This window comes from Lissotriton helveticus, chromosome 7, assembly GCF_964261635.1.
Source record: "Lissotriton helveticus chromosome 7, aLisHel1.1, whole genome shotgun sequence".
Classification (NCBI taxonomy): Eukaryota; Metazoa; Chordata; class Amphibia; order Caudata; family Salamandridae; genus Lissotriton; species Lissotriton helveticus.
This window is the reverse complement of record NC_136068.1, coordinates 175,734,759-175,761,451: the sequence shown is the minus strand read 5'-3', so window position 1 is coordinate 175,761,451 and position 26,693 is coordinate 175,734,759. Positions and strand designations below refer to the sequence as shown.

Here is a 26,693-nt window from a genome sequence, read left to right as displayed (position 1 = left end):
ACATCACATCCTGTAAAAGTGTAGATGTATTCAACTTAGTCAAGGATAGAAATGTTGGTATTTCGTTTACTGTAGCTATTTGTTACCCTTATGTTTTGATCGACGGAAAATAGTGTCTTTGGGGCTATTGAAAAGCAAGTCGACATCTTCTATAGGATTCTACATTAAGTGTGAAGAAATTATGCATGTGACAATGTACAATATTAAAATATTCCACTGGATGTAATAACAGAATCACCACCTTTTAATATGACAGTTACCTGTACTTTCAACGGAAATAGTAATGATCAAATGCATGCACCTTTTGCTTAATTCAGTATGGTCAATTCTTTTGATTGAATTTTTAGTATAACACCAGATGTCCATCAGTCTGGGCCTGAACTGTTTTACTTGTTTGTGCAAATCTTTCACATTGCCTGTAAAGACATATTCATCCAAATGAACTGCGCTGATGTATTATTTTGTCGTCTGATTTTCCAATTTCTCGTTTGTATTCTGACCTTGCTTCAGTTTCCCACCATCAACAGTGTCCCACTGTTGTCTGGACCCACCACACAGGCTTTCACTTTCTGAAATGTTCATAATGGTGTTTATATCCAGAGTGATGTATGTGTCTCATGATGGGAGAACACCCATGGAAGTTTGTGGTATAAATGCTTGTTTTCACCAGTGTGGTGTCCAATATGGGTTTCCAGATTGTTCCAGTGCAATACAGAATTATTGAATTTATTGAATTCATGGCCTGGTTATGGTTTAGTATCCTATATTTAGTTCAACCCGAGGAATGAACTAGGCTAAAGCCTGACCGACCTGGCATCTTGGTTGCCCAAGATATGTGTATAGGAAAAAGGAACCTCATAAATGTATTGAGCAGATCCACGGGTGTTTGTGAGCTGAAACTCAAATTGTAAGGAACATATCACATAGGATTATCAAGGTATTCTGTTCTGTAACAAGGATGGTACAAGGACACAGATGAGCTGCAGATAACATTCTATCTCATATGCTATTACAGTATATAATGTACCATGCTATTTTCCTGCTTTTATTCTATAGGTTACTGTAGAAGATCTATATTGCTAACATTAACAGACTGGTTATTTCACCTCTGTTTTTTCCACCTGGTGAATAGGAAAAATAAAGATAGCTGAGGGGTCTTCTGTTCCTGAAGAAAGCCCACAGATGTACACTATAGGAAGTGCTGAAACATGTCGCTCCACTTAAGATAGTGAGGAAGGTATACGAATAAGCATCACCTAACCCCCTCTTTTATGGTGGGGTGATTTTCATGGTGAGAAGCATACAATGTAGAGAGTAACACTGCTTGTGGGATTTGCCAGATGAAGCCCAGCAGAGATCATGAGACATAGAGCAGAGGGGCCGGGATGCACTGCATGGAAAGAACACTCAATGGAGAGTGCAACCCTGACTGTGGAGTGCTTTGTGGAGGAGATGCAGACATCCGAGAGAGTAACCCTGAGAGTGAGGAGTACAAGAAAGAAAGAGAACATGCAGCACAGGGGCATAGGTTTCGGCAGTAGGAAAAACACACAGGAAAACAAATGCGCTTCCATGCAGTGGTTAACCAAAAAGTAAAAAGAAGTTCCCTAAAAGTGAGCAATAGATCGAAAGAAGGCAACCGAGCAAAAGCATGGAAAAGTGGCAATGCTATGAGGAAGAGGAAAACACAAGATGGACCAGAAGGGGACAGGAAAGCCACTGCGTTAGGTGCAGGCAAATAGGAGTGAAAATAAAACCAACTAATAGCAAGCAATAGGAAAGCTATGAGCCCACTGTAAGTTGCACGTAAGGACACAATAGGTCTTCCGCAACAAGACAGCTAGCAATGCCTTGTAGACAAGATCTAATGAGACGAGCACCCAAACCTCCAAGTTGTTTTCCTCTGACCACACTCAATATTGGAATTTTCATATACAGTAACAATAGTTTCACTCATTCTTATCAATGTTATGAAATTAAATAAAAATAATACTTTCGTTTTCTTGTGCTCATGATGATTTGGATAAAAACACACAGTATAGAGGCCATAAACTCAAACGTAATTTTGTAATGCATGAGGCTGGCACATGGTGGCATGTTACTTGTTTCAGAGACATCCTTTGTACTATACGGTTTAGCTACTTAAAACACAAGGGGGCACATTAGTATGGCGGGCGGACAACCATACCAGTGGGAAATGGGACCGCCCGCTAAGGGTGCGGTCCAGCACATCCCATTAGGATGCGCCTGCCACACTGGCAGGCGCATCCCGCATTAAAAAAGCACCGCCCGCCGGAATGCCAAGAATGCATGTTGTGCTTTTCAATGCCCACAACAGGCCCCCCAAGCAGACTCCGCATGCCTTTCCGTGGCGGCAATGCCGCCACAGAAAGGCATTTCCAAGGCCACATTCCAATATGGCTGGCGGTATCTTTCAGACACCGCTGCCATATTAAACCCTTTTCCGCCCTGTCGACATGTCGACCAGGCGGGAAAACGGCGTACGGTCTTTCCGTTCGCCGTGGACTCCCCAGCCATTGTAATATGGCGGGGGGGGTCATTTCTGCAAGGATGGCGGGCAGATCGCCTCTGCCGGACTGGCGGTGACTACTGCCGGCCCGGCGGAGGCGATCTGCCCGCCATCCTGATGGGGCCCAAGGTCTTCAAACGTTGAACTTACTTGGCCCAAACTCAATTGAAAATGCACTCACAAGTACCATCGTGCTTAATAAAATCATACCGTTCAGAGCAGTATACTTAGGAAATTGTGTGCTATTGAAAGACATAGGCGTATTTTGTAGCCAATCCTGTGAGTGGATGAGGTCTCCCACGTTATGAGTTAAAGAAAAGATTACAAACAACCTTAAGCTTGTAGTGCTGGTCAAGTCTATGCTAGGGGCATGTGATCCAGTTACTGCAACAGTCCGATTGATGGAATCTCTCCTGACCTCCAGAAGGTGAGGAGTGTCTGCCCTGGGAGTCACTGGAAACTAATGAAGTACTCACCCTGTACAGTAAAAGGTTTAAAATTCGGATGCTGCTGTTGTGGGACTCCAGTGAAATTCAGAAACTTGCTCAACCTATTCCAGTGATCGATATTGACATCACAGCACATCCGGTAAACAGCAGGACTCTTCTACCAGCTTTGTCAGCTCAGCCCATGGCGACCAAGTTGGAAACAACCTTCCCCACACCAAGCCTAATTGCGACCAAAATGACAGAAGAATCATGCTGGAAACACACACAGGTAAATATCATTGATGCATAGCAGTAAAGGACATTGGGTTGGTCAGCTAACTGCTGAAAGAGCGCTAGACCAAGGTCAACCAAAGTTCTCATCCTCATGTTGTCCCTGGAGAGAAGGAGGTCAATAAATGAATATTGGCGCTCAAAATTGGGTTCAGGGTTAGGTTCCTCGGTTTCTTCAGTGTTCTCTAATGGAATAACTCCCTGATGGGTTTCTTGGCACTGCATGTTTAATTTTGGCGGTTGAGATGGGAGGAACAGAATACTTAAAAGCTGAACAAGGGTTGCTACAATAGCTAAACCAAATATATTTCCAGCCCTCCTTACATCTCACAAGAAATAATTTCAAAACTTATGTCTAAAATATAAATCGTCAAAGTCCCAGTCTAATGAAGTGACCCCAAAATGCCATGTTGATGAGGACCCACCATCTCGGAGATAGATATACAGCATGACATGCATGAGATGGATATAGTGAACCCTAAGATAACGCGCCTGTCACAAACCATTTGAATTATCCTAACAAAATTTAAATTAGGCTTCTCACAAAAAGTACTACTTTGCTGGTCAGCATTGAAGTTCTAATAACATGATGATTAATGATGATTCCTTCCAAACCGCATGCAATGAGAATACCTAATACTAAAGCATGAGTTAGGATCCCTTCTAGGAAAAACTGGAGGTAAACATTTATCTATGCTGGCACAGGGAGTGTACAATGGTCACAAACCAGTTTACAAAGATGGATCCAAAGATCAAATACATGATCCTGGACAACAGATGCTAGAAGATCATTCTTCCGAAAATTCTTGCCAGAAGAGCTCCAATTGCCAAAGCACATATGAGGATCTTTTCTAGGAACATCCGGTGGGAGTCCTTTATCTGAAGTCCATGCAGGGCGAATACAGTGTGCATCGTCAAGTATCCCTGCATGAACCCAACTATAAAATCCGCCATTGCAGGCATCAGATGATAAAAAATGATTCTTCCAAAAACGCATGCCACAACAGCTTCAATTGTCAAAGCAGGTAAGAGGCACTCTTCTACAAACCACCGGAAGTAGGCGTTTATCTGAAGCTGAAGAAGGGCTCCTAAAATGATTGTGTACACATATACACAGACGCAGGCAAGGCGCAGATTCACGACAAACAAGAGGACTCGCGCACGCACCAGGACCTAAAATTAATTTTTTTAATAGCTTTAAAAGTCATCAACTGTTATCTGAATTACAAGCTAATGTTTGATTTTCATTTATTTACATTGTTCCATAGCCCTCACGTCACTGCATTTGATTGCTTTTATAGGGATGGAAAGGCAGGAAAGAGGAGAAGGAGAGGAAATGCATTAAAGGGGCCATCCAATGAAAAGAACACAAAGCTTGTCCTCTTACCCCATGACACATGAACAATCATCAACAATTGCATGTCTGCGAACATTTTAGAAGAGAAAAGTGGGAGATTTTGGGAAAATAATACGGAGAATGTTCATCTCATATTGACTTCTATCGAGGCCTGAATGGCGTTCATTGTTATATATGGGACTTGAAAGTATGCTGCTGCAGGATTGGATATCAGAAATGCATGTGTTTTTCCCCCTTACCTGTCAGGAACATGGAGAACGCGCTATATTGCATGACTCAAATGTTGTGCATTGGCCTGCAGTAGCTGGTTACTGGCAGTGAGTACTACAAGTCTCACTAGACCAATCCTGGCTGAAGCTCTCCAAGGAATCAGGGGCCTCATTTATGAGAAATGACGCACAGCTGCGTGAAAGCAGCAATGCGGCACTTCTCAGTGCGCACTCCTTGCGACATTCCTGATGCGTCATATTTAATGTATGACGCATCATGTCGCAAGGAGTTACAGATACTTCAGTATTTCTGACGTATCTGTAAGCGCAAAAGTGACGCATTGCTGGAGTGTGTCACAAAAGTGACGCAACTCCAGCAATGCGTCCTTTCACATGGGGCAAGCCCCATGTGAAATGGCCTGCGTCAGTCTTACGCCTGCTGTGAGGCAGGCGCAAGATTTTGACGCAACGGCGTCCTAAAAGTGACGCAGTGAAATCTCATAGATTTCACTGCGTCACTTCTACGACCCTTCCTTGCGTCAATACGCCCCTCTTGCATACATTATACCTGGCGCAGGTATAATGTGGCGCAGGGGTTTACAAAGTGACGCATCTACCTAGATGCGTCACTTTGTAAATATGGCGCAACAAGGCGCATTTTTTCCACCACTGGTGCGTCACAAAAAGTGACGCACCGGCGGCGTAAAAGTGACGCACAGCCTCATAAATAAGGCCCCCAAGGTTTTTTAATGCAGGAATCAGGAGGCGAGAAACTAGCCTTGAAATCGGTATTCTCCCGCCTGAATCGTGAGGATTGGGATTCATGCAATAGGGTTCTGCAATGTCCCTTTGTTGAATAATGCCTGGCTGTTATGTGCAGACTATTGTGATGTCATTCACCAGATGGCTCCTTTTCACAGGAGTGGAAAGTTATGGGTTAAGGGATAGGAAGCTGAGAGGAACAGTAGGTTTTGCTGCTCTTCAGAACTTAATAAAGTTGCTTTTGGCGTAAAAATGCAAGAAGATACGGGGAGCGTGGTTTGAAAGCTTTAAGCTTGACTGGGGCAGGGATCTTCCTTCCATCTACATATACCTTGCATGACCTGAGGACAGCAGGCTTTAAGAGGGTGAATCTATTAGTCTCCTCAGTAGAAAGGTTAGGAGCTCCCCAGGGAAGGGGTGTCCAACATAAGTCAAGAAGGACAAGACCTTTGCCAGATTTTCTAGAAATCCCTATATGATACATTTATATACAATCTAACATATATATGCCAATATAGATGCCAGAATGGCCAATTTCCTTGATGTACAAGTTCAAATACAGGATGGTAAGATCGAAACATGCCTTTACAGGAAGAGTACTTCAGGAAACACCATATTGCATGCTGGCAGTTTCCACCCCCAACACACTATAGCTAGCATTCCATTTGGGGAATTCCTTAGGATCCATAGGGCATGTAGCACTCCCGAAGCAAGACAACATCATCAGCAGGAGGCTAAGAACAGACTAATGGCGAGAGGTTACACTTCTAGTCGCGTAGATTTAGCCATAAAAAAGCAAATGCTCTCAGTTGCCCTTCCCTTTTGGATCCAAACAGGGATTCACACGTAATGGATGACAATTCAGCTAGCATGGGGGAGAACAGACTGATTACCGGTTACAGTAGACAGGCCAGACAAATCAAAAAAATTGTGAAAAAAGAATGGCCTATCATTCAAACTGACCAGGTACTTAAGGAGGTAGTTCCAATGACCCCTACAGTCACGTTCAGAAGAGCATATTCTATGCGTAATGAATTAGTGACTAGCAGTCCAGAGACTAGACAAATAGGCAATTGGTTGTCCCCTCGTAAGGGCTTCTTTAAATGTAGCTCTTGTCGAGCTTGTAAATTCAGGGTCAATACCACATCCTATTTGACCCCCTTTTCCAGCATTCCAGTAGCTCTCAAAGCCCATTACACTTGCCGCACAGAATTTGCTGTGTACGTTTTAAAATGCAGCTGCAACATGATCTACATAGGCAGCACCAAGCTACAGGTTCATGTGCGGATATTGCAGCATTTGAGAGCGATAGTGCACTCTGATCCGGCATATCCGGTCGCTCTGCATTTTAAAACCACCCATGACAATGATTTAAATCATTTACAATATTTTGTCATTGATGCAGTGGCTTTGAACAAGAGAGGGGGCAATAGGGAAAAATGCCTAAGACAACTCGAATCTAGATATATAGTCAATTTGAACTGCAAAGCACCAACAGTTTTGAACTTAGGGGAAGATCTTTACAATTTTTGTAAATACAGTCACTGTCATTTTGCCCAGACCTTTTTGATGCTATTATGTGACATATATTCACCGTTCCCTACACTAATCCAAAGTCTGACCATTCATTATGATGTTAATTATTTGCACACAGTCCACGTTTTTTCTGATGGTTACATTGCCTCCTCTCTGCTCCAGCACAGGCAATCAGTTATACATTTTTTTAATCACTTTGATTTTTTCATATTTGGGTTTTACCTTTTGACAGTTTTTATCATAGCAGCGCACATCACAATTAGTCTATTCACAGGGTTGCGCCATAAGGTTATTAAGACAGATATAAGTAGGAGATTATGATGTGAGCCATCTAGCTAAGCATTCGTACATCAGATGATATACATTTTCCCCTGTATTTTTATTTATTTATGCCATGAAATCCCATGTCTCTCTGTTTGTACAGACATGTCTACAGATATGGGATATTATATTTTAGCCTATTTGCACATATTACTGTTGGATCAATATTTCAACATGTTTAAATATTAACGAATGAGGGGATATCCATTAGGTATGTCTATTGGCGTATTTGCACGAGTACAGTGGTAGCAACATGTCTGTCCAACATCGTTATTTTGCACTATTTTGCACTGTATTTTGCACTATCAAGGGTATTATTTATTGTTATTTGTCCGTTAATCAAATGTTTTTTAGTAGATCATTAACATTTTAGAGGGCTAGCAGTTGCCTTTTTAACATTTGTGTATTATATATGAAATGTATTTATACAAGCAGTTGCGTTTTTATCATTGTATATATGCACTGTTTTTTCATATACATACAAGCACTTTGTACTTTAATACCATCTATTTATATAACTATTTGGGTTAATATGTATTGTATATAGTGCTGCTCAAATCTATACTACTATTATAAAGGAAGAACTTTGAACCTTTGAGGCGGGTAAACTCGGGAACCACAGCGCCAATCCACTCAACCGATACATCGTTGAAATTGTCAGGGTGTGCAGATGGACATAGGCTATATAAATAAAAAAAATATACGTTATTTAAAAAATTTACAAGAAAAAAAAAGTAGTCCCATGGAAGTAGCGCCGGCCGCGACCTGCGTGCTGACGTCAGTGCTGTGCCTCTGCTGTGCCGCTGCGCCGTAATTATTAATGACGTGTTGTTGGTTCCTGCAGAGACCGGGAGCTCTGTTTGAATGTATGCAGTACTCATGGCGCAAGAAGAATATGTAGGACACGTTAATGATTTGTAGATCCAGTCATGTTGCTCTTACCTGACCCAACACTACAAGAACGGGAGTAGAGCACATGAGTTTTGCTTCTAGGAAAAGACGTGCTTCGCTGTTCTTTTTCCAAAACTCGGGTAAGGTTCGTCAGTGCTTTGCCTCTGCTGTGCCTCTGCGCCGTAATTATTAATGACGTGTTGTTGGTTCCTGCAGAGACCGGGAGCTCCGTTTGAATGTATGCAGTACTCATGGCGCAAGAAGAATGTGTAGGACACGTTAATGATTTGTAGATCCAGTCATCTAACCACTCATTGCTCTTACCTGACCCAACACTACAAGAATGGGAGTAGAGCACATGAGTTTTGCTTCTAGGAAAAGACGTGCTTCGCTGTTCTTTTTTCCAAAACTCGGGTAAGGTTCGTAGCTCGGCCTCCCTCTGCACACCTCTTTTTGCGTTTTGGGGGGTCTGAGGCGAGTCTTCCTGTGCAAGTGCTTATAATCATGGTCACTGCACTCATGCTATTTTCGTGTTGTTTGCCACATTTGCCACATTATCCATCAACTGCTGCATAATCTGAAGATTTTAACAAAAAGAATGTTTTGCTTGTAGCTCACAACGATCAACAGTGACTAAAAGTGTGGTTACAAGTTGCAGTGCAATGGAAGGCCCCTCACAAAGTTTGACTGGTCACCTTTCTCTTGAATATTGCTATATCAGGGTGTTAAACTTTTATTAATGAAGTAAAACCGACGTGCAGACAGTGTTAAGAATTGTAATAATGAAGTAATACTATCACAAAATGCGATGCATTATGCTGCATAGTTTGCCTTTTCTTGCCATCAAATGAAGTCAACTCTGAGGCATGATCGTCCCCGCCACATAGTTCAATTAACCCAGATTATAATTAACTGGTTCTGCCCTGGGCCTAATGAATTAGTACCCCCCAGGCAATTGTGCACATGTTTAAATGTATGAACATTTATGTCCCACTTGCTCCCCGGACATTTTGATTTCCAGCAGCAATCGGGGCGAGGAAAACATTTTCATGGTCGAAATTCACTGTCCAGGTGTACACTATAGCACTGTGTGATCTTCATAATGCCCGTCTGTAGCAGCAGAGGTGTTACCGCTCTTTCCTGTCAACTTTCTGTGTGTGGGGGTTATACTGCAAACCACAGATTCTAACATGCAGTCACAGCTGTTGCTCGCCCCCCTGCTGCAACTGAGCAGGAAGGACTAATCTTCTCAGACCACTGAGCAGTGATGGGAGATTAGCCCACAACACAATTACACCGAGAGGAAAGCCAGTGGCGTAGTGCAAAATGATTGCCCCCCCCTACAGAATGTGATATGGTACACCCAAGTCTCCCATATCGATATCGAGATCGTCATTAGTCTTTGGGCTGCAAGGGGCCACCCATTGAAGAATTTTGGTCACACTGGTAGTGACAGTCGCTCATTCCCAAAGCATTATTATATATGGCACTAAGTTGAGGGCCCTTGGAGAATCTGCTCAACCCCTTACAATAGATTGTGGGAGAGAAAATAATGCCAACTTATTTTTATTTAGCTATCCATACCACCATTTTGTCATTTTAAAGTGCTGTTTTCAATGAGTTCTTCTTTTCACAGATTTGATGGTTCTCAGTTGACTGTCCTCGGAAGGATGGAAGGTTGTGTTGGCCTTGGTAGGATTCAAACTTATGGTCTGTAGTCTGGAACAGGCATTAGCAGTGATTATTTAACTAATAGAGACAAATTTCCTACTAAATGAGGTAGAAAACAGAGGAAGGGGAAGCAAGATTTCAAAGAATACTGGCGTGGAAATCTATACTACTATTATAAAGGAAGAACTTTAAACCTTTGAGGCGGGTAAATTCGGGAACCACAGCGCCAATCCCCACACCCGATACATCGTTGAAATTGACAGGGTGTGCAGATGGACATAGGCTATATAAATGTAAAAAATATACGTTATTTAAAAAATTTACGAGGAAAAAAAATGTAGTCCCATGGAAGCAGTGCCGGCCGCGACGTGCGTACTGACATCAGGAGCGCGGGGAGGAGCAACGTCCAGGAACACGAGGGGGAGCGGCGGACATGAGCGCGGGGAGGAGCAGCGGACAGGCGGGGAGGAGCGGTGAGGAGCGGCCGACAGGCTGGGAGGAGCGGCGGACAGGCGGGGAGGGCTGGGGAGGAGCGGCGAGGAGTGGCGAGGAGCGGCGAGGAGCGGCGAGGAGCGGCAGACCGGTGAACTCAGGAGCGCAGGGAGGTGCGGCGGATGAGGTAAGGGGGGACCCACGGACAATGTCGGGGCGGGCGGGGGCCCTGAAGCCAAGGTCGGGACTGGCTGCTACTCCGGGGGACCCACGGACAATGTCGGGGCGGGCGGGGGCCGGGGCGGGCGGGGGCCCTGAAGCCTGATTGCACCCGGACAAGGTCGGGACGGGCTGCTAGTTATTGTTATAAAGGGCAAATTACGATATTTGCCATTTGATATCTGAGGACTGCATAATTGTATAAAGTGCATACGGGGTTATATTTAATGAGGAGAAGGACAGGCATTACAGCATGGCCGCACCTATATGTAAAACAGCATAACAGGTTTTGTCCACTTTTTATGTCTATATCCTACTGTGTATTGGCGCCAATTAGGTGTTTTAAATTCACTGTTAAGCCTCCTCGTTTGTCTAGTGAGCAAGGACACAGCCTCGTGTTCTAAACGCGTCTGAGGCATGCACCGTTCCACCTATATAATATGAATAAAGAAATCTGATTTCGGCTAATTCTTGAGTCCGTGTTTCTGTTTTGGTCACCAAAAGCAGTGGGAAAGCTTGGAGTCGATATGTATATATATATATGTATATGAGCAAAATTCGCCACCAACAGCTGCCTCTTGCAGAGAAAACACGAAGAGCGGACCCAAGGTTCTTTGTGCCAGTCAAGTGAGTTTTATTTCGTGCCCAGCAAGTCCGCTATTACGGGTTTCAACCCCAACTCGAGTCTTGATCACATGAAACGTTGCTTAAAGTCTGAACGTCATTGAAAGTGATACAAGCAGGAAATTACATCATTGAGTCAAAGTGCAAGTGCATAGTAACTGAAGAGTTACTGAGAGCAGTGTGAGTTATCGATGTCTGTGCAAAACTTTACGCATTTCAAGATAAATAAGACAATAAATATATAAATATATAAATATGCTCACAAATGCTAAAAGTATACACAAAGTAGATAAAATCAAATTTGTTAAATAACTCATAGCAGCAATGGAAAATCATCTTTAAATTAAAGTGAGTCAATCTCGATTGCACACAGGATGACGCATGGCATTTAAAATCTTATACAATAATCCAATAGATCTATAAATAGCAAAAAATACCCACAAATATTCAGTATGTTTGCCATCCTGGTATATAGTCCATTGAGTGCAATGTTTTGTAGTGCGCACATATATTGTTATACTATAACTCAAGTGGGCCATTGTAAAGTAGTACGTCAATCACTAAATACCCTACGTAAAAATCACTCAGTCGATCATAAATCAGTGCAAATTAGTGCTAAAAGAAAGAGTGAAAACTAAAAGAAATTGTATAAACAATAATTTTCTGAATTACATATAGATGCGAGGAGATAAAGATATACACACACATATATATATATATATATATATATATATATATATATATATAGGCTCCCAGCGCTGCCCTTCACCCCACTGGGGGAACAATAGTGGTTATTGAGGAGTCAGAGAAGCAGCCCCACTGTGGGAAGAGGGTTAGTACACTACAAGGCACAGAATGCAGTGCAAGATTGGCCACGCCCACTTGGCAGGTGATTTGTATTTGAAGAGGTGTACGACCAGAGACTGTTTCTCAGAACCTTCGAACCTTGCCTCTGATGAAAGGGTAATTCCTGAAACGCGTTAGGCTTATGTAAGAAGGTGGTGCTTGGAGCAGCTTGGGGATCGAGCTGTGAAATGGATGCAAATAAAGAAATGTGCCTATTTCAACTTCGTGTGGATCTGCTTCAAATGGGCTTCCTGTGTTATTTTGGATAAATTTCGGCTGCTGCTCGGTCGAGAGGCGGACCCCACCTGTGACCAGGGTCCAAGGCAGGCTTCTCTCCAGGAGTTTGCCACGGAACAAAGTAAAGACTGGCGCCTTGCAGGTGGCGCTGCTTTGGCACGAACTTGCAGCTACAAAGCGATCTCTGAAGGCTCCCAGCGCTGCCCTTCACCCCACTGGGGGAACAATAGTGGTTATTGAGGAGTCAGAGAAGCAGCCCCAATGTGGGAAGAGGGTTAGTACACTACAAGGCACAGAATGCAGTGCAAGATTGGCCACGCCCACTTGGCAGGTGATTTGTATTTGAAGAGGTGTACGACCAGAGACTGTTTCTCAGAACCTTCGAACCTTGCCTCTGATGAAAGGGTAATTCCTGAAACGCGTTAGGCTTATGTAAGAAGGTGGTGCTTGGAGCAGCTTGGGGATCGAGCTGTGAAATGGATGCAAATAAAGAAATGTGCCTATTTCAACTTCGTGTGGATCTGCTTCAAATGGGCTTCCTGTGTTATTTTGGATAAATTTCGGCTGCTGCTCGGTCGAGAGGCGGACCCCACCTGTGACCAGGGTCCAAGGCAGGCTTCACTCCAGGAGTTTGCCACGGAACGAAGTAAAGACTGGCGCCTTGCAGGTGGCGCTGCCTTGGCACGAATTTGCAGCTACAAAGCGATCTCTGAAGGCTCCCAGCGCTGCCCTTCACCCCACTGGGGGAACAATAGTTGTTATTGAGGAGTCAGAGAAGCAGCCCCACTGTGGGAAGAGGGTTAGTACACTACAAGGCACAGAATGCAGTGCAAGATTGTCCACGCCCACTTGGCAGGTGATTTGTATTTGAAGAGGTGTACGACCAGAGACTGTTTCTCAGAACCTTGGAACCTTGCCTCTGATGAAAGGGTAATTCCTGAAACGCGTTAGGCTTATGTAAGAAGGTGGTGCTTGGAGCAGCTTGGGGATCGAGCTGTGAAATGGATGCAAATAAAGAAATGTGCCTATTTCAACTTCGTGTGGATCTGCTTCAAATGGGCTTCCTGTGTTATTTTGGATATATATATATATATATATATATATATATATATATATATATATATATATATATATATATACACACTAACAGGCAACTTTTCACAAAGAAACCGTAGAGGACACAGCGGGGATTACAAGAAGATCGCTTTATTGCTGATAGGTACGGCATAATGCATTTCGACGACTGTCTTCATCAGATGCCTTAGCAAAAGGGAAGTCAGGCAACACTTTGATTTTAAAACTTCATGGCTCCTTCCCTATCTTCCGCGTACAGCTGGCCCCCATTAACAGTCAATAGTTTCTGTTGCGTAGTCCGTTGTTGAAGACTACCTATCCCAGAAGACACCAGAGTACCATCTGTCTTCTGTGGGGCTCTAACTCTAGTTCACGCTGCCTGTGCCATTTTCGAGGTTCGCTGGTTTGCCCAAAATGTCCAATTGTTACCAAACGATCTCCCTTGGGTCCCCTGATGCTCTGCCTCACTTGTTTTCCCCAGCACGGTCACAGAGCAACAGGTCAGTGTCCGTGCTCCCCCGTCAGATCCGGGCAGCCACCAGGCAATACCCACTTGCTGGGATGGTTTGTGAGGCGGTCCGAGGTAGAAACCAAGTTCATTGGGAATGCACAAGAGCGCCAGACTTCCTTTGGGCTGCTTGCGAGCGGGTCCTTCCACACGCGACTGGCTTCCGCGGTAATATCACATCAACAGGCAACTTTTCTCAAAGAAACCGTAGAGGACACAGCGGGGATTAGAGGAAGATCGCTTTATTGCTGGTAGGTACGGCATAATGCATTTCGACGACTGTCCTCATCAGATGCCTTAGCAAAAGGGAAGTCAGGCAACACTTTGATTTTAAACCTTCATGGCTCCTCCCATATCTTCCGCGTACAGCTGGCCCCCATTAACAGTCAATAGTTTCTGTTGCGTAGGCCATTGTTGAAGACTACCTATCCCAGAAGACACCAGAGTACCACCTGTCTTCTGTGGGGCTCTAACTCCTGTTCACGCTGCCTGTGCCATTTTCGAGGTTTGCTGGTTTGCCCAAAATGTCCAATTGTTACCAGACGATCTCCCTTGGGTCCCCTGACGCTCTGCCTCACTTGTTTTCCCCAGCACGGTCACGGACCAACAGGTCAGTGTCCGTGCTCCCCCGTCAGATCCGGGCTGCCACCAGGCAATAACCACTTGCTGTGATGGTTTGTGAGGCGGTTCGAGGTAGAAACCAAGTTCATTGGGAATGCACAAGAGCGCCAGACTTCCTTCGGGCTGCTTGCAAGCAGGTCCTTCCACACGCGACTGGCTTCCACGGTAATCTCACACCAACAGGCAACTTTTCTCAAAGAAACCATAGAGGACACAGCGGGGATTAAAGGAAGATCGCTTTATTGCTGGTAGGTACGGCATAATGCATTTCGACGACTGTCTTCATCAGATGCCTTAGCAAAAGGGAAGTCAGGCAACACTTTGATTTTAAACCTTCATGGCACCTCCCATATCTTCAGAGTACAGCTGGCCCCCATTAACAGTCAATAGTTTCTGTTGCGTAGTCCGTTGTTGAAGACTACCCATCCCAGAAGACACCAGAATACCATCTGTCTTCTGTGGGGCTCTAACTCCTGTTCACGCTGCCTGTGCCATTTTTGAGGTTTGCTGGTTTGCCCAAAATGTCCAATTGTTACCAAACGATCTCCCTTGGGTCCCCTGACGCTCTGCCTCACTTGTTTTCCCTAGCACGGTCACGGAGCAACAGGTCAGTGTCCGTGCTCCCCCGTCAGATCTGGGCTGCCACCAGACAATAACCACTTGCTGGGATGGTTTGTGAGGCGGTCCGAGGTAGAAACCAAGTTCATTGGGAATGCACAATAGCGCCAGACTTCCTTCGGGCTGCTTGAATATCCATTCAAAAAAGGTTGCCACCTTGGAAGAAACCACGAGGTGAGTAGAGATGTTCCGCAATTTATTCAAAGGCAGCTGCATACAGGTGAGCGCAAGGAAACAAGCATCAGAGGTCACTTCGCCAGGCCAATTTCGGGAATCCTTTCCCTTCCTCAATGGCGTTCTGGGTGTCAATGGCGGTTTTCCCTCGTGCACTGTGCGTTTCAAAGAGCCTGCCTCAGTGGGCCTGGCTGTAATCACAGCCTTCTGGACCTTGTAGTGCAACAATGTTTTTCTCCAGTGAGTCCGTCTTGACATGCAGAAAATAAAAAACGATAAAGCCCAAGTGGTTTAGGTTTTGAGTCCTGCTTGAATGCCTGATGTCATTTTCAGCTGTCGTTAGGAAACTAACCTCCCATGAGTAATGACACCATGTGTCCTCATTACAGGTCTGCTGCGCGGCAGGCTTCAAACGCGGCTGGGCACAGCCGCTTAATATCCATTCAAAAAAGGTTGCCCCCTTGGAAGAAACCACCGGGTGAGTAGAGATGTTCCACAATTTATTCAAAGGCAGCTGCATACAGGTGAGCGCAAGGAAACAAGCATCAGAGTTCACTTCGCCAGACCGGTTTCGGGAATCCTTTCCCTTCCTCAATGGCGTTTTGTGTGTCAATGGCGGTTTTCCCTCGTGCACTGTGCATTTCAAAGAGCCTGCCTCAGTGGGCGTGGCTCTATTCACAGCCTTCTGGACCTTGTAGTGCAACAATGTTTTTCTCCAGTGAGTCCGTCTTGACATGCAGAAAATAAAAAACGATAAAGCCCAAGTGGGTTAGATTTTGAGTCCTGCTTGAACGCCTGATGTCATTATCAGCTGTCTTTAGGAATCTAACCTCCCATGAGTAACGACACTGTGTGGCCTCATTACAGGTCTGCTGCGCGGCAGGCTTCATCCGCGGCTGGCCACAGCCTCTTAATATCCATTCAAAAAAGGCTGTCCCCTTGGAAGAAACCACGAGGTGAGTAGAGATGTTCCACAATTTATTCAGAGGCAGCTGCATACAGGTGAGCGCAAGGAAACAAGCATCAGAGTTCACTTCGCCAGATCGGTTTCGGGAATCCTTTCCCTTCCTCATTGGCGTTCTGTGTGTCAATGGCGGTTTTCCCTCGTGCACTGTGCATTTCAAAGAGCCTGCCTCAGTGGGTGTGGTTGCATTCACAGCCTTCTGGACCTTGTAGTGCAACAATGTTTTTCTCCAGTGAGTCCGTCTTGACATGCAGAAAATAAAAAACGATAAAGCCCAAGTGGGTTAGATTTTGAGTCCTGCTTGAACGCCTGATGTCATTATCAGCTGTCTTAAGGAAACTAACCTCCCATGAGTAATGACACCGTGTGGCCTCATTACAGGTCCGCTGCGCGGCAGGCTTCATCTGCGGCTGGGCACAGCCGCTTAATATCCATTCAAAAAAGGTAGCACCCTTGGAAGAAACCACAAGGTGAGTAGAGATGTTCCACAATGTATTCAAAGGCAGGTGCATACAGGTGAGCGCAAGGAAACAAGCATCAGAGTTCACTCCGTCAGACCGGTTTCGGGAATTCTTTCCCTTCCTCAATGGCGTTCTGTGTGTCAATGGCGGTTTTCCCTCGTGCACTGTGCATTTCAAAGAGTCTGCCTCAGTGGGCGTGGCTGTATTCACAGCCTTCTGGACCTTGTAGTGCAACGATGTTTTTCTCCAGTGAGTACGTCTTGACATGCAGAAAATAAAAAACGATAAAGCCCAAGTGGGTTAGATTTTGAGTCCTGCTTGAACGCCTGTTGTCATTATCAGCTGTCTTTAGGAAACTAACCTCCCATGAGTAATGACACCGTGTGGCCTCATTACAGGTCCGCTGCGCAGTAGGCTTCATCTGCGGCTGGGCACAGCTGCTTAATATCCATTCAAAAAAGGTTGCCCCCTTGGAAGAAACCGCGAGGTGAGTAGAGATGTTCCACAATTTATTCAAAGCGCATCTGCATACAGGTAAGCGCAAGGAAACAAGCATCAGAGTTCTCTTCGCCAGACTGGTTTCGGGAATCCTTTCTCTTCCTCAATGGCGTTCTGTGTGTCAATGGCAGTTTTCCCTCGTGCACTGTGCATATCAAAGAGCCTGCTTCACTGGGCGTGGCTGTAATCACAGCCTTCTGGACCTTGTAGTGCAACGATGTTTTTCTCCAGTGAGTCCGTCTTGACATGCAGAAAATAAAAAACGATAAAGCCCAAGTGGGTTAGATTTTGAGTCCTGCTTGAACGCCTGATGTCATTATCAGCTGTCTTAAGGAAACTAACCTCCCATGAGTAATGACACCGTGTGGCCTCATTACAGGTCCGCTGCGCGGCAGGCTTCATCCGCGGCTGGGCACAGACGCTTAATATCCATTCAAAAAAGGTAGCACCCTTGGAAGAAACCACAAGGTGAGTAGAGATGTTCCACAATTTATTCAAAGGCAGGTGCATACAGGTGAGCGCAAGGAAACAAGCATCAGAGTTCACTCCGTCAGACCGGTTTCGGGAATTCTTTCCCTTCCTCAATGGCGTTCTGTGTGTCAATGGCGGTTTTCCCTCGTGCACTGTGCATTTCAAAGAGTCTGCCTCAGTGGGCGTGGCTGTATTCACAGCCTTCTGGACCTTGTAGTGCAACGTTGTTTTTCTCCAGTGAGTACGTCTTGACATGCAGAAAATAAAAAACGATAAAGCCCAAATGGGTTAGATTTTGAGTCCTGCTTGAACGCCTGTTGTCATTATCAGCTGTCTTTAGGAAACTAACCTCCCATGAGTAATGACACCGTGTGGCCTCATTACAGGTCCGCTGCGCAGTAGGCTTCATCTGCGGCTGGGCACAGCTGCTTAATATCCATTTAAAAAAGGTTGCCCCCTTGGAAGAAACCGCAAGGTGAGTAGAGATGTTCCACAATTTATTCAAAGCGCAGCTGCATACAGGTGAGCGCAAGGAAACAAGCATCAGAGTTCTCTTCGCCAGACTGGTTTCGGGAATCCTTTCTCTTCCTCAATGGCGTTCTGTGTGTCAATGGCGGTTTTCCCTCGTGCACTGTGCATTTCAAAGAGCCTGCCTCACTGGGCGTGGCTGTAATCACAGCCTTCTGGACCTTGTAGTGCAACAATGTTTTTCTCCAGTGAGTCCGTCTTGACATGCAGAAAACAAAAAACGATAAAGCCCAAGTGGGTTAGATTTTGCGTCCTGCTTGAACGCCTGATGTCATTATCAGCTGTCTTTAGGAAACTAACCTCCCATGAGTAATGACACCGTGTGGCCTCATTACAGGTCCGCTGCGCGGCAGGCTACATCCGCGGCTGGGCACAGCCGCTTAATATCCATTCAAAAAAGGTTGCCCCCTTATATGTACATAACCACGAAATCCTGGATTACCTCTTCGTCCGGTAACACAAACACAGGTACGGACCAACAATGTGCAAATTCAAATAAAGTGCTTTATTGCCATTTCAGTCATCTCAGCATGACACGTTTCGGCTGTGTTGCCTAAAATACAGACTACCATTTTCGAAACCATAGGCACACCAATACTAGTTAGTACGTACCCACTCACTAACTCCTAGATCTGCACACACATCCACTCATTCACCCATGCAGTCAACCATCAATACAGCATTTTCATATGCACTCACATATCTATACAGACACTCACACACCGCCACTCATCCATAGAGTTACTCACACACCTATCATTCATGCAAAGAATCAATCACACCCCCATTTAGTCACCTATACAGTTATACACACACCACCTCACTTATTCAAACATATACTAACACATACTTACACTCTTATAAAGTAACTAATACAAGCACACACTGATCCATACAGCCACTCTCACAATCACTCACTCTCACATAGTCATGTTTACACTCCAACACTCACATATACTGCCTTTCACATATGCAGTTACTCACACAAGTACCACTGAGGCATCGATTCACTCACCAACACACCCATACACATACTCACTCACCCATACAACCCTTCACAGATGCACTCTTGAACTAATGCATCCAGTGAGTCATCCACTCACACATCTATGCAGAGTCACATCCCCCCACATACCAACACAGACACTCAGGCACCCTTACAGATACTCAGACAACCAATCAATAACCCATATAGATCCTCATTTAGCTACACACCAACCCATGCAACCGCTTACACACCAACTGACAAACTAAACTGTGTGACTGTCTGTATCAGTCACTAACCCATGCATTCAGTAAGACACATTTAAACACTCAGTTATACAGTCAGTCACGTACCTCCTAAATCATCTATCCAGACATTTATTCACCCGCTCATTCTTCAATACATTTTGGCAAATATATAAAACATATTTAAACTTTATAGAAACACACAGTCACTGGATGATGTCATCAGTGATGTCATTTGAGATGTCAGTGCTGTCATCAGTGATGTCACTGACCATGTCATGAAGCATGCAATATGTGACGTCATCAGAAGTGCATTGCGGAGGCGCGAGCTATACTTAGCTGAACTAACTATAACGGACATATTTCTCTGGTTTTGTACGAGTGAAATGTCCAACTAACTATAACGTCCCTGAAACCTGTGGTTTTTTGAGGGAATTTCAAAGGCTTTTTAAATGCTAATTTTGAACTATAATGTCCCTGAAACCTATGTTTTTTCTGTGAATTTCAAAGGCTTTTTAAATGCTAATTTCTACCTATAATCGCCCTGAACCCTATGGTTTTTTCTGTGAATTTCAAAGGTTTTTTAAATGCTAATTTCTAACTATGCCTACAAAGGTAGGACAAGTGAAGAAAGAGGAAGAAAAGCGCAGGAAGAAGCAAGACAAATGCAGAAAGAGGCTACAGAAGTCCAGAAAGACGAAGAAAAGGGTAGGAAGAAGCAAGAGATGTGCAAAAAGAACCAGCAGAGGAGCAGAAAGTCCTCCTGTGCCCCCAACTTTTTGCTGACCGGTACCGGTGGTAACTGACCCCGACTAACCCAGCCTAGAGCCAGTGCTATGCTAAAAGATACTTAGAATACAGTGAAAACACCTACATACACTAGGGAACACTATGAGTTGGGGTACCCCTCTGATTAACATGACCTCTTCTCTGTATTTGCCATTAGTTAATGCCTGGGTCATTGCATGAGTACATGAGTAATGACTGGGTGATTAGAGTGCGACAGTGAGAGTGCATGGCGATTTTATAGGTGCTTCGATTTTGGCAGAGTGATTGAATAAGTACATGGTGCTGACTGGGTGATTGGAGGAGTGTATGGGTAGTGACATGGTGGTGGATGGACTGCATGGGTACTACCTGGGTAATTGCAGGAGTGAATCAGTACTGTGTAGGTGGTTAGAGGTCTGTATGGGTAGTGGACAGGGGATTGTAGCAGTGCATGAGTTAGGGCCTGGGTCATTGCATAAGTACACGGATATTGACTGGATGAAGAGAGTACTGCAAGGAGTGTGCATGGTGAATTTATAAGTGACACAATACAACAAACCACAATGCAGCTGACCAAGGTTCTGCACCTCAGTTTCTCAAGTAAGCCAAATCAATAAATTGCCTGTGCAATCCTGTCCAGAGTATGCTGCGCATATACTCCACTGGATACCAGATAAGAAGATTCAAGAATGGAAGGACGGTGCACCAGAATGAAGTCAGAAATTCTCAGATGTAATCCAAAATATATTCTTTATTAAGTCTTCAAGTTAAAATTTTTGTGGACATCAGCCAACGCGTTTCGTTCCGAGAGGAACTTCGTCAGGGCAAAAATGTCTATGTCTGGTCTCCCTCGAGCTGTATCCAACAATAAGTAATTTCCTCAACGACTGATATCCAATAGTAATTTCATTTATTTCACAGATTGGTTTCATAAATCTTGCACCGTCTCAACATCCCACAGCTTCACAATTATATCAATCCGTGTGGAGGGTAAGATACCAGAACTTCTTCAATGATCGAGCACCGCGGGATTATCTCAGTACTTCGAATGCAGACCGCTGCCCAGTGATTGAATAAGTACAAATTACAACCGATTCTGCTATGGCATCGTATATGGTCATCCCCCAAAACACTACTCAACCGGGAGCTTTTGAACGACTGTCTCATCCTCGAAAACGCACACAAGATTGGTTGGCTCTCATACGTGAAAAACTTTTTGGATGATTTAGGATTGATAATGTATTATCATAATCCCCCACAGATATCAGAGATCCCCAGAAAAAGGTTTAAAAAACAGTGCTTGACTCATCTGGAAGGGCTCAGATTAACTAAGGAGGCAAACAAATGTTCAGTTCAACATATTTTAACGATTCAAACCACTTTAACCATACAGCCCTATCTAACGTTTAACTTGAGTGGTTTTGACAGATTTGTTTTGGTACAATTTAGGATGAATATATTTCACCATCTGATAAGTTTTCTAAAACAAATGATTGATCTAAAACACTATCAACCTGTTCTTGTGATGATGTATCAATGCAATCATCAATGCATGTTGTTTTGTTTTGCAAATTTTATAAGGAACTTAGAAAACAATGGGTAACACCTATATTAAAAATTCTGGGATTGCGACAATGCTGCCCAGCTTACCTCGCGATGCAATTTTTGGAAGTAGAGTGCTTTGCAAAAAATATAGCACCTTTTTTGAGGCTCTGTGTTAGACTTAGGACACATTTAGAATAGGATTGGTGCGGCATATTTCATGTTAGAATACAGGTCTTTTCACTTTTGCACTTTGATTATGTATTCAACGTCCTCTAACATTGATCTGGTATTTTGGCATTTTGTATTAGTGGTATGTATCCTCATTTTTTGTTTTGTAAAGCTTTTTAACTATTTATTATAAGTAGAGTATGACATTTTTATTATTTTTATCAATGTTTTTAAATTGTACTTTTATGGTTTTTGCACCTCTATGAAAACCGAATAAAGGAATTGAATTGAATTGTAATGAATCAGTACTGTGTAGGTGGTTAGAGGTCTGCATGGGTAGTGCACAGGGGATTGTAGCAGTGCATGTGTTAGTACCTGGGTCATTGCATAAGTACACAGGTATTGACTGAATGAAGAGAGTACTGCAAGGAGGGTGCATGGTAAATTTATAAGTGCTTGGGTTTTGGTGGACTGATTGGATAAGTACATGGGGCTGGCTTGGTGATTGGAAGACTGAGCGGGCAGTGCACAGGTGATTGTACCCCTGCATGTGTTAGGGCCTGGGTCATTGCATGAGTACATGGGTAGGGACTGGATGAGTAGAGTACTGCATGGAGAGTGCATGGTGAATATCTAAGTGCTTGGTTTTTGGTGGAGTGATTGGATAAGTACATGGTGCTAGCTGGGTGATTGAAGGAGTGCATGGCTAGTGACAAGGAGATGGCTGGACTGCATCAGTAGTGCTCAGAGGATTGTAGCAGTGCATGTGTTAGTGCCTAGGTCATTGCATGTCTACATGGGTACTGATTTGATGATTAGAGTACTGCAAGGAGAGTGCATGGGTAGTGACAGGGCGATGGCTGGACTGCATGGGTAGTGCTCAGGGTGTTGTAGCAGTGCATGAGTTAGTGCATGGGTCATTGCATGAGTGTATGGATATGACTGGATGATTAGCGGGCTACAAGCAGAGCGCATGGTGAATTTATAAGTGACTGGGTTTTGGCGGAGTGATTGGAAAAGTACACACATGTTACATCAGGCCCCGCCCCCTCGCTTCACCACGGTGCAAACGCATCCACTGGCAGGTTTTAATCTGGGGGATTAATTCCCTTTGAATCCTGAGGGTCCCTGGGGGCCAACTAGCACCCCAGGTACGCCCCTTTCTCCATCTCTCTACAAAGCAACTCTGTGGCGCTTACTGGACATACCAGGTGGGCTAGTTGGCCCCAGGGACCCTCAGGATTCAAGGAGACTTAATCCCTCAACTTAAAACGTGCCACAGAGCGTGTATGCACACTTGTCCTATCAGGTCATGCCCCCTCCCTGCACCACTGTGCAAGCGCACCCCCTGCTGCACTGTAAATTGGTGGATTAAGTTCTCTTGAGTCCTGAGGGTCCCTGGGGTCCAACTAGCCCTCCAGTAAGCACCACAGAGCTGCATTGCAGAGTGGTGTAAAAAGGGGAGTGGCCTTGGACAACCTCTCTACAACACAGCTCCCTGTTGCTTACTGGAGGCACCTGGTGGGCTTGTTGGCCCCCAGGGACCCTCAGGATTCAAGGGGACTTAATCCCCCAACTTAAAATGTGCATTTGCACACTTGTCACATCAGGCCAAGCCCCCTCCCTGCACCGCTGTGCAAACGTACCCCCTGGTGTGTTGTAAATTGGGGGATTGAATCCCCTTCTGTCCTGAGGGTCCCTAAGGGCCAACTAGCCCACCAGCTAGCACCAGTAAGCGTCACAGAGCTGCGTTGCAGAGGGGTGTAAAAAGGGGCCGTGGCCTTGGACCACCTCTCCGCAACGCACATTCCTGGCGCTTACTGGAGGTACCTGGTGGGCTAGTCATTAGTGTTACTGTTGCTGCTCCTGCTCCTAATATAATAAAATGTTTTTTCTGGTTCTTGTTTTATTTTTTAGTTTATTGCTGGCTGGAACCCATGACTAGTACAGTAGGCCCAATTCCTGCATGTAGTATAAGGCCCACCATGGCAGTAGAGGTTAAGATTACAAGATGTCCAATTATTGCACTGAAATTGAGACTTTAACTAGTCCTTACTACAGATATCTGCCCCAACATCGGAATCTGTATGGCAATTGTGGACATGGACACCCGGTAAGACCAGCCCAACACTATTAGACATTCTGTAAATAATTGAATACGTAAGAGATGAGTACACACTCAAAGGGAAAATTTGTCTGAAAATTTCAGAGGTGAATGGTGTTGAGTGATTTAAAAAGTATGGATTGTGAAATTGATAACACAAGTATGTTACTGACATGGCTACTGGTGTGCATATAACAAACTCTGCAAGGATAAGGTAACAATGAAAGATTGCACTCGCCAAATAAATAAATCAGGGATGATATTTATCAAAGAGTTGCATCGCTCTTTCACCACGCCATGTGGTGCAAGACTGACGCAACTCTTAAATTAGATTTACAAGCCAGGCAAGGCCATTTGCATGGTTTTGCTTGGCTTGATAAATCTATAGTACTGCAATGCAGCTCAAATCGCTGCGCTGTGTTTCTCTGCCATGGGAAGGTGTTTCATGGTTGGAGCGTGGATGTTCCCACACATCCACCCATAGATTTTGGTGCACTCCCAGATTTATCATTACTCGTAAACCTGGGAATGCACCATATTCTACACCTCCCCAAGTGAGGACTTGTTACTTTCTCTCTCAATGTGTACTGCAATCTGCAGCACAGATAGAACGAGGAAATAGCCTTGATGGATTGTTTTTGTGCAGGAAGGTGTCTCTTCCTGTACAAAAACAATCCTGCTGACAACACAGGCACCCTTGCACCATGGTGCAAGGGTGCATGCATTGGTGCTAGACAGCACATTGTGGCCCAGTGCCAGACAAAGCCTGGAATGCGCTATATAGTGTTAAGTACAGCACATTCCTGCCCTTTCCCTATCACTCAGTGCAGTGCAGCAAAGTGACTTGCTGTCCTTTGTGATATAATGATAAATATGCCCCCAATTTTGTTTTTACTCATTTTCTAGTCTTTACAGAAAGACAGCGTCAACTCCAGATCTAATTTATCCAGTTTCACCTACCCACAAGAGGCAGGTTTAAGCAACAATGCTCCAAGTCTAGGTTTGAGCATATTAATACATACATTGTGCTAATGCACATAGGATTCCATCACACCCTGCATGCAAACACAAAGGAGATCTAATTTTAGGATGACAGCTCTCATAAAAATGTCGGCCAGATCCAATCTTACATAAAACCTGGAAAAAATATAATTGGATGTCCATTTTTCAAAAAAAGCCATAGCGAGGGATAATTAATGCTACAAATATCTCCAAACCCACGACAAAATATAGACCCCCTCCTAGCAAGTTTCCTGGAGTATGGACACTCCATATGGGTCATTACAAGTAAACTCACCATCTCCTTCAAGAAGGGCTGGAAAGTGCATACTCAGTTAACGAGGAATCATGCAGCTTATGGCATGTATGACGCATTACAATATTTTAGGAGTTTTTTGGGATAATCAGCAGCTAATATATTGTAAACAAAGATTGCCACAATCTTATTTCAGGCTATACACCAGTAAGGGATTCTTTAATTGACCACCCTTTCTCTCTTTCGACTCTTGCAGTCAGTGGAAAAATTGTGAAGGAACTTGCAAAACAATTTTTTAACAAAATTAACAGTTATACGTGGACAATTCCTATAACAGGAGTTCAATTATTGAAATAATTTTTTTAAGTGAGCACTGGGGCATGTGAACAGTCTGCTCTAACCATAAAGAATCAGAATCAGAATATATTTTATTGATTAGTTAATTAAAACCATAACAATATTCCAATACATCTAAATACATAACACCATTAAAGGATAGACAAAAATATGCATATTAAAAAATTTAAGTTGCGGGGTACGTGGCTTGCACGCCGAGAGGAGATGGCGGCTTCCTTGTGAGCTCCGCAGTGCTGCGGGTCTCCACGGTGCATTATAGACCACTTTCGCCACCCTGAAGAGTCCCAGTGAAGTCCTACCGTCGTCGGAAGATGGGCTTCGTATGAGGGACGCTTCTCACCATTTACAGCTGCCGGTAATTTTTCTTTGCTGTGGATGTGGGCGGCCGTCATTTTGTGCTGCTGCGCCCGCGTCCCTCTCAGCTCAGCGTGTGTTGCTGGTATGCTGCCTCCTCAGCCTGTAATTATATTGCGTATCCACCTCGTTTGCTTCAACTATCCAAGTGTGGTGTAAAACGCGATGTTTCTATTCGATTTTCTGCTACTGCTTTTGTCAACAGCTTCTGCCTCTCTGTTAATATAAAATAAACGGCAGCCATTTAAAAAAAAAATGGCTGACAGCCCGTTTTGGATGCATTGCCAATACTGTCATGATATTTATTGGCATCTAAAATATTGTGTCCCAGAAATGGCTTTGTTTTTTCTACAGAAGCCTTATATACCTTGAAAGCTTTTTATACTCTTTTTCTGTTTGGAGACTGTTTTTTCTTTGACTGACTCTGATTTCTTACCTCAAGGAATGGTCTCTTTTCTACATGCCATAGAATACATACCTCTCATTTTGGAACTGATATATGCTGCATAATTTTGAGCTCTCCTATTTGTATTTCTTTGCATTTCTACACCTTGGAGCTGCATTTCCAATTTTGACCCCAGTGTTTTCTGCGAAATGCTTTTTTTCAATAGTCATCAGTTCCTTACCTGATTTTGCGCCTC

General features: G+C 44.2%; 1 pseudogene; it reads right to left on the bottom strand.

The window, feature by feature from the left end:
* Positions 1 to 2,663: 2,663 nt before the first annotated feature.
* LOC144768981 (solute carrier family 2, facilitated glucose transporter member 10-like) lies at positions 2,664 to 26,090 on the bottom strand (annotated as a pseudogene).
* Positions 26,091 to 26,693: the final 603 nt, after the last annotated feature.